Consider the following 11,609-nt stretch of genomic DNA (forward strand, 5'->3'; position numbering starts at 1 on the left):
TGTGGCCCGGTAGTGAAGCCTGTGACCTTTGAAGTTGGACGACTGAATGTGCACACAGCTCAGTCGGTTACTATCTGAGGGACCTTGGGCAAGTTTCTAATCTGTTTCCTCATCTCTGAAATGGGGGAAGTAATCGTACAAACCTCATAGATTGGTCTAGATGAGAAATGGGTTTAGCAGGATGTCATTAACAAAAAAGCCCAAAGAATGCAGTTTTGAAAGAGCTGGAATTCATAAATTACACAGATCTGTAGTCTCTCCATCTCCCGTTTCCTTACAGTGGAGCACAGATGGATGAAGAGAAATGTACTAGGGTTCTCTCATGCCCTGGAACCAAGATGGCAAAAGTGCCGTGGGTGGTTCCCTTAGGCTCGTGCTCCCCCTTTACCCCCCTTTCTTCCTCGTCCCCATGTGTTTGGCTGGTTTTTTGTTCTTTTCCATTTATCATCATTAGTTCTGAAATCTAGGTGCCGCCCTGTTCTCTTATTTCCCCTATGCCACAAGAAAGGTCCCTTCTCAGTAGGGGTGAATACACAAAGGTGAAATCACTCACCAGGCATTCCTGAGACATGAATTACCACTTGACCTTCCAGGGTCTTAACACGCTGAAGAGGAAGACCAGGGAAGAGGGATAAGCACACCTTAGAAAAAAAGGATAGTACGAGGACATGGGGTATTTCACGGAGCAACTATGAAAACACCCAAGTGTTTTCAGTACCCCAAAATGGGCACATTACCCAATAATGATCTGATTCAAGATTATTTTCCAAGGGTGGAGGTGATCCTCGAGAGTCTAAGCAATAATCCAAAACAGTGGCCTTTAACTTGTCTTAAAATACCCTAGCGTATTACAAACCATTTATGAGCAATGGCAAAGTACCACTGACAGCAAGTGATTTATTAAAAGACTAGTTTACAGCAGTTTTCTCTAATGTCAGCTACGCTAATCTCAATGATAAAGTAATTTCTATAATAATGTTACTCTCATTTATCTCACTTGCATTTGTAGATGTTTTCTCGAATAGAAGAAAAAGGGAGGGAATGAAGTTATATTGAGGTTCTGGTATACTCTTGGGCAGGAAATTTCCTATAGCATATAAACTAGCTGCCAGCAGAAACTTAGGAGTTTTCTTCATCTTACACCTGCCCCATCTTGGTCACATTTGCTACCCTCTGTTTCTTAGTTGTTTTTAGCTGAATGAAGTTGAAAGTACGTATGTCTACATTTTTACTTTTGATGACATTAAGGAAGTATAGTGTGGGAAAAGGCTTCCTCTCATTTTCAAGCTGGCCTGGCTGGGAAGAAAGGAACCCAGGTGTGGTGAGCAGGTGGCGAAGCTGCAGAGAGGAACGGAAAGTAAGTGAATTGCTAGGGCCTAGAGGAAGGAAGCGAGAGGTTCAGGGGGTGTCTGTTTGGGACAGAAAAAGAAGCCTGCTTGTGAGGCTGGTTGGGGAATTCCCAAGCAATTCCCAGGAAAAGAGCCCACTCTAACTTTGCTGAGCCATATTTATTAATATGTTTATGTAGGCCAGGAGTCTGGGAATTATTTGAGAGTTCAGGCTATGTTTTATTCATTTTTGAACCCCCAGCACATAGTGCAGGGCCTAACATATATATCAAGTACTCAATACAAATGGATTAAGTGATCCAAGCATCCGTCTTCCTTAAATCAGAGCTTCAGCCAGTCCCCTTTCACATTCTATACTTCATCTCCTAAATAAATTCCTATTTCCAGGTTGAGGAATGCTTTTATTTCATTTGCAAAGCAGAAGTAACAGATACATCCCCAATCCATCAAGCTCACAGCATGAACTTTTATCATCCCTCCCCAAGAGTTAGACTCACTACTCAAAAGCCACAAACCCCAGAGGGATGTTCTTTAAAAACTCATCATTACAATTTTGAGCATCCAAATAACCACCAGGGGAACAGGAGAAGAATTCTTCATACGAGCAGGAATGTTTCAGTGTAACTAAATCTATGTTACTTAAAATCACTAAGGAAAAATGAGCTTTATCCCTAAAGAATTTTAACACCTGTGGTCTTTTATATATATTATCAATACATTTTGGGTGATAGGAAGCCTAATACTTACAGACGTGGACCTCATCCTACAAGTAAATGCACTCTGTCCAAAGCAAGCGTGGAGTCGAGGTAGCATGTGTCCTCTGTTGGCTTCCCCTGCTACTATTCTCAGCACTGTCTTCTTGGAGTGAAGCTGCCGAAGCGCCGGCACTTGGGGATTAATAATTAGATGTGAGGATGTTTTTAGAAGCGAGGTAGGAGGCACGATGAGGGGGTGGTACGCAGCGAAGTGTGCACGAGGAAGGAAAGTGGCAGTCGTTGAGAAAGAATGAGATTTCAGAGAGCTATTAATTAAGAGCTTTCTCTACTTTAGAGCTCTGCCTGAGTTTTTCATCTTATTGTCTCAAAGGGCATTTGTCTCTATTTACAACACGAACAGATCAACTCTGCCACAGTCAGCTCCTTGTGAGCCGTACCAGCAGGGCAGGTCCACACGAGCCAGTGGCCAGACTGGGCAGCGATCTGGGCGATGGCTTGACAGCCCAGCCAACTGTCATCGTTAGGTGAGCATTTCTCAGCTGTACACAGAGCCACAAACCAGGAGACGAGCTGATCCTACTTCTACAGTTTGTTCTCAACTGCCAAGCCGACTAAATAGAAATGCACCGTTACTTGAAAGACTGACAGATGCTTTGGGCTTCCAGGAGGCTCTGCAAGTTTGGTATATACCTAAAGAGTTGTACATAACATAATATATGGTGCATTTCAAAATACACTGGGGCGCCTGGGTGGCTCAGTGGGTTAAGATTCTGCCTTCGGCTCAGGTCATGACCCCAGGGTCCCGGGATGGAGCCTCCTTCTCCCTCTGCCTACTGCTCTCCCTGCTTGTGCTCGCTCGCTCGCGCTCACACTTTCTCTATCTCTCTCTAACAAATAATTAAATAAAATCTTTAGGGGTGCCTGGGTGGCTCAGTTGGTCAAGCAACTGCCTTGGGCTCAGGTCATGATCCTGGGGTCCTGGGATCGAGCCCCACATCGGGCTCCCTGCTCAGTGAGGAGCCCGCTTCTCCCTCTGCCTCTTCCACTCCCCCTGCTTGTGCGCTCTCTCTCTGTATCAAATAAATAAATAAAATCTTCAAAAAAGTAAGTAAAAAATAAAAATATGTAAAGCAATCTGATGTAAAATTGTAGTTACTGGTTAAGTTAAAAGTTAAAGAATAAGTAAATTGTTATTTAGACGGTTCATTTTGTTTGCTTGTTGCCAAATGTGGGACAGTAAAAACCAAATAAGCAAACAAACAAAAAAACAAAATTCACTATTCTCTTACTAACAGATGGGGTCAACTCAGTTTGTATTCATTAACCTTCCACAGAATCTACGTATTTTGATGACGGAAGCTTTTTAGACTCTCATTATAGTTTACGGGAGTTAACTACATTCATGCAGTCATCTCTCTACTTTGTAGAGTCCCATCAATTTCCTGAGCCAGTCACAGCACTGGAGGGCTCGATGATCCTGGGCAAACACCTAGTGCAGACTTCACAAACTCAATTCCTATTAAATGAAGTTGTTGAGTACAAGTGACTTATATGAAGCCTCAGTGTTGAGAGACAGTAGGGAGTGGTGGGGACTGGTGTGAAATAAAGAGAGAGCTCATACTGTTATTTAGCTCCTACCCAGAGAATAAGCATCAGTATTTCATTTTGTATAATATATCTCTTGATTTTTAAATATTGGCTTGATTAAAAAGAAATACCTGCAAGCCAAATAAAACATGATCTTCCTGCTGGGCCCACAAACTGCCAGTTTTTAATTTCTGATCTGGTCCATACATCTTCAAACCCAAGGACTGGACAGGTTAAGTGAAGTGCCTCAGGTCTCTCAGCTGCTCACAGCCAGGGATTCTTCTGCTCTGAGAATCTATATGTATAGACGTGAACTCATCCCCATGTGAAAGGAGACTGCATAGGCATTTTCACTCACTTAATGAGAGCTCAGCCCCTGACCCTGACATTGACAGATTCCTGTTCTCGGACTGCTTTCAGAACATGTTCAACATGGAAACAAGACCGAACCTCCACACCCATTTGTCATAAACAATTTTGACTCATTCAAGGATGCAAGGGGAAATGCACATCCATTTATTAACCTTAGCACTGCTTAAAATTCTCATTAGCATTAAAATTCTAGTCACTTCATTTTTACCTGCGTTTTTCAACGAGAACTCATTTATAGGATTCAAAGAAAGGCATGCTTAGGAAACAATATAACTAAGTATAAATTAAAAATTCATGCTTTGTGTAAGAAAATAGTTAGAGACAGGGCATAAGAATCACGGAGGGGTTGCTGCAATCATTGATCTTTAAACCATGTTTTGAGGGCAGTGAGAAACTAATTTAGGATGAAGGCCTGAGCATTCCAAAATAATGTAATGGCAAAGGCAATGACCAAAGTTCAACAAAGTGGAATCCACAATGAATCAAGTATCTCTTGCGTTTTTGAACAACAGTTTTAAAAAAGTGTATCAGGAGAAAGCAAACTCACGAATCAGAGTAAAAAAGAAGGAAAACAACTAAAAATTTCTCTATTATATTCAGCAGCCCTGTCCTACATGGCCAGAATTCAGAATAAAAATCTGGAACTGATGCAAAATTCTGAATCCTGATGATATCTGCCATATTGTACTTATTAAGGCAGATGCATTGGCACAGACTATTACATTTTAGACAAACTGTCAACAAGAATTGAAACAAAAAAGATGCTCTGATTACTAAGAAAATACAGGGAACACAAATGCTTAATTCCCTCAAGCATTTAATTTATCCAAAGTTGTACATTATAAAGGAAGAGAAGAGTCTCCCATAGACCTAATATGGTTGTTTTAATTTTAGGTTATTTAGAAATCAATATCCTGAAAAAACAATCAAGAGTTGATCCCCAATAAAACATCTTGATTATTCCCCACTAAACCAGATCTCCCACTTTGCTGGATCATTTGCAATTCAGGCTTAAAAAAGGATCCTCTGCAACTCCTTTTCTCCAGAAAATCAGTAGATGCAAATGTGATTTTTTTTTTTTAAAGATATTATTTATTTATTTATTTGACAGAGAGATAGCACAAGTAGGCAGAGTGGCAGGCAGAGGGAGAGGGAGAAGCAGGCTCTCCGCTGAGCAGGGAGCCCGATACGGGCTCGATCCCAGGACCCTGGGATCATAACCTAAGCCGAAGGCAGCTGCTTAACCAACTGAGCCACCCAGGTGCCCCGCAAATTCATGCTTTGTGTAAGCTTTTTTAAGGAGCTCTGGGAGCTCTCTGTCCAGCTGTTACTGAATTAGCAAGAGCACCGAGGTCCCTGGAAGTGCCTGTGACTTTGGGAATTTTTACTCTCTAGCCTTGAGCTTTTTTCAGGGTTTGCTTGGGTCTGCAAGTGTCACAAGCTGTAACTACTGACTAAAGCAATCTTTCTAGGACTGGCTTGAGTAGCCACTGGATCTAAGACCCAAGAATTAACATTTTTAAATTGAATCTGGTGTGTAAGGCCAAGAAAGTGCCTTGCCTCTGATCACACAGCTGATGCCCACCATTTTTCTGCCACATCAGACCCCTGGGACAGAAATCACTGCGCTGTCACTTAGAAAGGCTCACTGCATTGACTCTCAATTTGGGAGGAAGGGCTGCAGGAATAATCAGATTCCCTTCCCCCCACCATTCTGGAACATTCAAATCCTCTCTTCAGACCCTGTTCCTTCTCCCCTTAGCAGAAAAGCAGTAGAGAATTAGAAAGAAGAGGTCTAGATTTTAGCCCCAGCTCTATCAATGATTAGGACAAATTATTCACTCATCTGGGACTCACCTGTGATCTTTTTATTTCCCTGTAAGTAAAGGCAGGACTAAACAGTGGTGTTCAAGCCTGGCTATTGGAATCACTTTAGGACCATCATAAAATAGAGATTGCTAAGCCCTACCACCAGATTCGGATTCAGATTCCATGGGTCATAGCATTTAACCTTCCAGCTAAGGGTCAGTTAATATTGCCTGGTAATAATAATTCAGCCCCCCCCCCAATTATGCTGCTAGTTTTAAAATAAAGCCGACAATCTAATTACAGACATGAAAAATTAGAAAGCTGTTACTGTGTTGCCAACTCCAATAAGCCCAGATAAAAAGCTGTGAAAATTTTTCTCACTGGCATTCAAGACAGTAAGTAATCTAAATGGTACGCGCATTTACATTTTCCCCCATGAAATTCAATAAATGTCTTTTCAATTCAAATGAAGCCTCTAAATGTTTTTATTATTCTGGACTTGACTCTTATGCAAAAAAGTTAGGCTTATCACTGATCTAAACATTCTGATGTGGAGAAGGAAGATGAAAGAGGAGTCCAGGACATCTTTACAAAAAAGTGAAATCTCCATAATTGACTCAACTCCAAATCAACTAATTTAGGCACCTGAGTCTCTATTTTAACTGATGCTCTTCTTCTGGTTAAAGGCATAACTTTATTCAAAAGGGTATCAATATCATAACATTGTTTGATTCCATAGGAAAGACAGCAAGAGCTGAAAGAAGCCCACCAAACACCTTAAAAAACATCAGTAAAGACTTTCTCATCTGATTTTATCTCCTTGAAACAGCTATCAGGTTGCAGCAAAACACACTGATGTTAACTTCTCAAAATGCATACAATCATTTTTAAATATTTAACTAAAATGATGAACAAGTCATAGAGCAACAAAAAATAAAATCTGCCAGGTTCTGCCCTTCCTCTTGGGGTGATGAGTACCTGGTCGTCTGTTTCATCTTCATGAAGCTGTCGGTTCCTAGCATGGGGCTTTATACCCATCAGGCACGCAGGAAAGGAGACTTATAGGAGAATAGAAAGGTTTGCCCGATTCGAGACAGTCACTTGATCACCCTTGTCCCTCTGAGCCGATGATGGTACTCATGTTCTGAGAAATGAAATGCTCATGCTACAGTGTGGTGTATCATGTGATTTCAATTGTTTATTAAATTCCATCGAAACAAGGCCTAGCCAGTAAATTATTGCAAAAGAGATTTTTTTTTTAAAGGCAGGAAATGACAGATTTATGATGTGATGGCCATTCTGTCTAGATTTCCTTAAAGCAGTAGTATTAGGAAAAGAAATCTTAGATACAAAATAAATAGCAACTCTGGAGTCAGATTTTAGTCTAAACAGAGATTCTGCTGCAATTGTCTCCCCCCAACTCGATACTCATTTTTTCTTTTTTAAATGATTCTTAAATAAAGCTCATATTACCCCACCTCATTTTTTACTTCCTCCTTCTATACCACCATCCCTTCCTCATGGCCCATCCAGATCCATTCATCTTTCATAAACTAGCTCACGTTCTACCTCTTCCTTGAAGCCTTTCTAGATGAATGCAGTCCACAAGGTCTTCTCACCTGACTTCACTGCCATGAATTACTGGTAAGTCATAAAGTCTTGCCTTTCTCAAGACAGTTTGGCTATTCAGAATATTGTATAAATGCTTGTGTATCAGATCTTCCAGTTGACTCTTGGGGTCTTGCAAACTGGAAGCATCTCTTCTTCATCACTTAGAGCAGTAGCTTTTGGACTTTTTGGAACATGATGCATAATCAGATATACATTCTACATCATAGTCCGATGTGTATATATACCCATAAATAAATATATATTTAATTTAAAAGTTCCGTGAACTATAGTTATCCTTCTATTCTGCTTTACTCTATTTTATTTTTTTGAAAATAAAAATGCCATCAGACCCAGTACACTGACCTCACAATGGGTTGTGACCAGTTCTAGAAGGGCGCTGATTACTATGGGACCACTCTATGTATTTCCCTCACTTAAAACATAATTTAAAATTGTATGAGACCTTTTGGCTCTCTTTACCACATGTTTCTCAGTTACTTTTTTTTTTAGTTCAGTTTTTCAGACCACGATACTTGCACCTTTTGGAGACATCTGGGACAATTAAATCCTTGGCATAAACAGTATTTTCCATCTTTTTGCCCTGAGCACTGTTATCATAAAAATAAGATCCTCTGCATTTCTATAAAACTCCAATCTCCATTCTCTCACTCCCTTTTATTTTCACAATAAGCAAAGTAGGTAGTAGACATTTCGTGGATGAAGAAAGTGAGGCACAGAGAATTATGACTTCTTTAAGGGCTCGTCTCCCTTTTAATCAGGTTATTACAAATTAATAAATGGGTTTCTAGATATTTGAAGGGTATAAAGTTGGGTGATGTGAACAACATAGCGCCTCCATATAAATGCGTGTACCTAACTTACCCAGGTCAAACGGTTTACTGACCAGATGAGTTAGAGGCTCTACCAGACTTCAGTTTGAGGGTCAATCAGCTTCCTTTCAGCCTCATCTCTCCATCTTTGTCTACTAGCAGTTTTTCACCCACCTAGAGCTACTTGTTATTCCTGGGCCTCTTCATCCTTTGGTCCCTGTACCAGGATTGCTCCTCTCTCTCCTCTTTACCAGACTAGTTCCTCTTGTCCTTCAGGTTTCCAGGCGCTGTCCTTGTCCTCTCTATGTCCACAACCTGGCTTCCAAAGCACCCTGTGCAGGCCTTGTCAGAGCACTTAACTAGCTGGTACTCCCTGCCTCCCAAGTTTTACCAGCAGGGGCTGTGTCTTGCTCACTCTTCTGTTCCACAGTCTAGGACCATGGTGAGTTCTGGATAAACAAATGTTGAATGCATGAATGAATCAATGAATGAGCAAGCGCATCCAGGGCAGAAACTGTTACCACCGAAGGAACTCAAGTGTGAGCTGGGGCTGGAATTGTGTGTCCTGAATCTCGGAGGCCACTCTTTTAGGATTTGGGATTCCATGACTGATATTTTCATGCTTCCTCATCCGCTGTAGATTTTCTGACTGGAAATTCATACAGTGAAGGAGAGCTGTGTCTAATATATTCTTTTAAGTATATCGGAGGCACAATCAAGAAAATGTCGCAGACTCAAATAATTAAGGCAAGTGTGTTGAGGCAGTTAAAAAACACCCAAATTTCAAAACAGCTTGTTGGACCCCACCCCGACCTCCAATTGAGATGGATCTGATTCAGGTCATGCTTCAGGCCTCCACTTCCCACGCGAAGCTCTGCACTTCTGATTTTGCCCTCATCATTTTCATAAAAGTCTAGTTAGTAATTAGGTGAAGCCTCATCACAACACAACATACTCTCATGGATCACCATGAGTTCCCCTGCTCTGTTTCCAAAATAAATCCCAGAGATATAACATCTAGACCTGCAATGGCAATTACTATTTTTTTTTCCTGTTTATGAATCAACAACCCATTTCCTCCCCCCCACCAACACATAAAAACTTGAAAAGTGCTCTTTGTGATTCTATTTAAAGAACATTCTCTAATACAAACTCCTGTCGTTCGCAGAGAGCCACAGAGCAGATTTTCTTCTTTATGCTGTGACTCATGTGTCTTTATTCCCAGACTCAGGGCAGGCCAGTGGTGAACACAATGGAAAAGAAAGAATAGTTTATAACTGGAAAATAAGCACATTCGAGAGAAGTACACTCAAAGCATTATCAAAGTAAAATATGCAGCCGCACCAACAAGAGCAAACAAAAGCCCACGCAAGAGATGTGTAAATATTTCATGAAGCTAAGCCTTAATCAACTCTCTCTCCAAATCTTGCTGGTGTTGTAAACACTTCTGTTTCTTTCAGTCCCATCATGACCCAGATTCCTCACAAAAATAAAATGAAAATATGGACCGATGGTTCTTTAACAAACGTGTTGTGAAAAATATTCAGATGAGCCGTGTCCAGGTATTGCTTTAACTGGAAGAAGATACCTTAATAAAAGGGAGTTGCTTCTTGGTGACTCTGAGCTTCTTTCTCCCCTCCTCCTCTAAACCCTTGCCTTTTCCCCACTGCCTCTCCTGGTTTCTGGACATTCACATCATCTTAACCTTGAACTGCCTACACTTCAAGCAGAGATTTCTCCCAATGCTTCTTCAGGAGGCCCTTTAAATCCAACAGCGATTTGCTGCCTTCCCACCACCCAAAATTCACTTCCCATTGCCCAAGTGCCCCCCCTTCCCCTGCACCCCCCCCATCCATTGTCCATTGTTGCGTCTGAAATTTTGGGTATATCTTTTAGATCTGCCTGGATAGGATGAAAATCTGTTTTGTGTATTGGCTGGCACTGTTCGGATCTTTTCTAAAATCCATCTCCAAAGAACCATTTATAGCCTCTAGTCTCTACCCTGATTTAATGTGGTTCCAAAGTTCACCTCTAGATACTGAACTGGTCTCTACAATGATTTCCCTTTATCAACCTCTGCCTGCTCTCCTTCTCTCTCCACCTATTTCAAGAAAAACTATATATGTAAATGTGTGCGTGTATACACACACACACACGCAACTATAGTGTTTTGACCCTAAAGAGAATAAGCATGGGAAAATGAGAAAAATGCAAGTATAGTATTACCAGACAGACACACAGACAGACAGACACACACACATCTATTTGGATATTCACAGTGTGCAGACCCGATTGCTTATAAACCCTCCGCCCAAGAACGAGAACAGGCATCTTCTCCCATTTACCTTCAAAGCCAGAGCCTAAGGGAGCAATGACCTTGCAGAGAAATTCATCACCTGCGAGAAAGACGGCCCCTCCCGGAGCGCAGGATGGGATGGGGACAAGAGCAACAGGCAAACGATCACCGGGCAAAATGTGGGACCGAACCCATCCCCCGTCAGTACGGAGCACACCGCAAAGCTCCGGTCCCAACGGGTTGGACGCTGGGCAGAGGTGGCGCGGGGGGAGGGGGGGCGTCTCCTCCCGCGGCTGCCGGTCGCCTACCTGCTGTCGCCCGGTTCTCCCCGGCGCGGCGGGGCCACTGCCTGCGCTGTGGCGGGGTTTTCCCGTCGCATATCCCAAGCAGCGGCTCTCGGCGCCACACGGATGGCTCCGGCGGCTCTGGAGCGGCGGTCCTTTTCAGACCCGTTCCGGGAGCGAGCTGGGTGCTTGCAGGAACTGAAATTACTATGCAAAGAGCAGAGGCGGTGCGCAGGAGCCGGGCGGAGACCGCGGGGGCCGCCCCCACCGCGGGTCTGCAGCCGCCGCCGCCGCCGCCGCCGCCCCGCACGGAGCCAAATTGGAGGTGGGAGTTCACGTGCCCGACCGCTCATCCGTCAGGCCCGGAATGCGCCCACCTGTCCACGTAGGGCAGCGGCGCCCGGCCAGAGCCTCGGAGGAAGGGGCTGCAGCTTCCCAGGCGGCGGCCGCGGCGGCGGCGGCGGCAGCAGGACGCCGAGCTCCGCCCCCGCCGCACCCCAGCCCAGCCTTCCAGGTCCCCCGGGAAGGCTTTGCAGCGGCGACTTGCTGCGCGCCAGGGGCGTAGCTGGGTAGGGGCCGAAAGGTTACGGTTCTGCTGCAAGGTGACCAGAGGCAGATGGAAAGTTAAGAAAGAGATTACGGTAGAGAACTGGGGCCGAGAGCTACTCAGCAGGAACGCTGGCCCTTGCTCCTTCCCACAGGTCACCAGACTCCATGGCTGTGTCTAGACTCTAGCAGACGGTTTCTAATAAAGC

The 11,609-nt window shown here is 43.4% G+C and overlaps 1 protein-coding gene across 2 annotated transcripts in view; it reads right to left on the minus strand.

Annotated features, from left to right (window-relative positions):
• GPRIN3 (GPRIN family member 3) overlaps window positions 1–11,085 on the minus strand; it is a 68,696-nt gene extending 57,611 nt beyond the window's left edge. For both annotated transcript variants that reach the window (XM_032400814.1, XM_032400815.1), the window contains exon 1: window positions 10,879–11,085. The gene's annotated coding sequence lies outside the window, so the exon portion shown is untranslated. The remainder of the gene's footprint in view (window positions 1–10,878) is intronic.
• Window positions 11,086–11,609: the final 524 nt, after the last annotated feature.

Source organism: Phoca vitulina, unplaced genomic scaffold (assembly GCF_004348235.1).
Source record: "Phoca vitulina isolate PV1807 unplaced genomic scaffold, GSC_HSeal_1.0 scaffold3, whole genome shotgun sequence".
NCBI classification, from domain to species: Eukaryota; Metazoa; Chordata; class Mammalia; order Carnivora; family Phocidae; genus Phoca; species Phoca vitulina.